This window comes from Oncorhynchus mykiss, chromosome 27 (genome assembly GCF_057628025.1).
Source record: "Oncorhynchus mykiss isolate SJ-2025 chromosome 27, ASM5762802v1, whole genome shotgun sequence".
In the NCBI taxonomy this organism is placed as follows: Eukaryota; Metazoa; Chordata; class Actinopteri; order Salmoniformes; family Salmonidae; genus Oncorhynchus; species Oncorhynchus mykiss.
Window position 1 is genome coordinate 17,485,448 of NC_143048.1, and position 2,248 is coordinate 17,487,695.

The window sequence follows — 2,248 nt, forward strand, 5'->3', positions numbered from 1 at the left end:
TTCCTTAGGCCTACAGTACACTTTCCCCCCCCCAAAATGGCATCCTATTCCCTATATCAGGGCTATTAAACTCTTACCCTACGAAGTCTGGGTCCTGCTGCTTTTCTTTTCTGTTCTACAGGACCTGATAATTAGTCCCTGATTAGAGGGGAACAATGAAAAAAAGCAGTGGAAGTGGCTCCGGGGTCCAGAGTTGAATAGGGTACCATTTGGGATACAGTCAAGACCAGCCGTGCCTCTACAGGAGCCCCTCAGGTCTCCACAGGTTACTAGCTGCATTAATTGGATCCCAGGGAACGAGGTGATAGAGTGGACTAATGACATGGTACCTAATTACTCAATAAACATGTTTCTTACAGTCTTATTATTGGCTTCTGCTTTCCCCGTGGTAAAGTGTGGATGGAGTACATTAACCAACGTGTCTTATTGGATTGTTACATTCTGTAGGTCAAACATATCTCACAGTGACCCCGGAAAAACAAGATACCTTTTATCTCAGTAAAGGTATCTGGTCCAGACAGAATATAGTTTGTTTTCATACTAAAGTATTTCCCAAGATTTCTCTCTAAAAATGTCAAACAATCATGTACCCACTGGGCCCATTTTCCATTAGTGATGTACCTAATGGTGGGCTATAAGGTGGGCTTACCTTTTACACATTTACATAAATGTATTGTTGATTGATCCAGACAGTTTTGCATATCTTGATTTATTTATGTTTACACAAAGATTTTATGTGTTTACACAGGTGGTCTAATTCTGAAAATTTGCCAATAATTTGTCTTTTGACCAACCAGATCAGATATTTTGCCAATAATAAAGATCAGAATTGCAGCCTTAGAAACTTCAATTTAAGAGAGAAATTCAAAGTCATGAACTTCTCCTGTTTATATTTGATTTATATGACAATATTTCATAAATTAGCAAATGTTTTACATTTACCATCCTCACCCCCATTAATGTTTGTGACTAGCCTAAGTAACAAAACACAAGTCAACATCACAAATATCGAACAATCAGGACGGAAAAGGTCACACTAATGTCTAGCTTATGTTTTAGGGTACAGACCTACAGGTAGTATGTTTTTACAAGCCTGTCTGATTTTAGCCATCCTAACTCCATACACAATAGGATTTAAAAGTGGCTGGCACATCAGATAGTACACTGATAAAAAAGTGTGAAGTACAGTTGGAACATTTTTCATAGGGCTATCAAATCTACTCTGGAGCAGAGTTAAGAAACAGCCGAAAGAGAAGTTGAGCAGCGAGGCCAGATGAGGAGATCAGGTGCTGAAAACTCTGTCTGGTTTCTATGGAAGAGTTCAAACAAATAGTCAGAATCTTAATATAAGAGAACACAATAGTAATTAAAGGGACAGCGACAGTCAAAACAATACCACAGAGTCCAGAGATGTTATTAACTGTCGTGTCTGAAGTTGAACAGGCAAGTTTAACTACCAGGTAGTTGTCACAATACACTTTGTCTATGACGTTTCCACACAATCGCAAACGAATAGTTAAAGACAGTTGTATGGTGAATTTTACAAAAGAGTACAACCATATTACACAAATTAAAATACACACCTTGCTGGGTGTCATGATGACGTTATACTGTAGTGGATAACATATAGCAAGGTACCTGTCGTAGGACATGACTGCTAAATTGATGAATTCAGTAGATCCATATGTGTACAAGACAAATATCTGTATGTAACAGCACACAGTGGAAACTGTATGGTCATCTGAAACCAAATGAGTCATGAGAGCAGGAAACAAACCAGTGGTACCATACAAGTCATTTACAAACAAACTGCACAGAAACAGATACATGGGTTCATGAAGGCTTCTCTCCATACATATTACCACAATAAGCACTGTGTTGGCAAAAACTATGGAGACGTATAAGACAGTTAATATAATGAAATACAAGTACTTTAAGTGTCCAATGTCACTATATCCAGCTAGGATAAATGTGAATTGTGTTGAGTTCATAATTTTCCCAATAGTACCTATAGATGTATTTGGAGATATAGTTAGTTCACATGACAAGTACAACAGTGTCTATCAGGTGACACAATCTATCTCTTATTGACACCTCATAATTGCTTCATTCTTATAATTACCACTGATTATCAAGACTCATTGCATCATTTCCACAGCATTACTCTTCAAAGGGATTCCATGGAAAAACATTGTTACCTGTGGTTGTAATGGACATTGAGTAGAACATACGGCAAACGTCATTCACC

At 37.8% G+C, this 2,248-nt stretch overlaps 1 pseudogene; it reads right to left on the reverse strand.

Moving 5' to 3' along the window:
* Positions 1 to 1,048: 1,048 nt before the first annotated feature.
* Positions 1,049 to 1,997, reverse strand: LOC110507088 (olfactory receptor 11A1-like; annotated as a pseudogene).
* Positions 1,998 to 2,248: the final 251 nt, after the last annotated feature.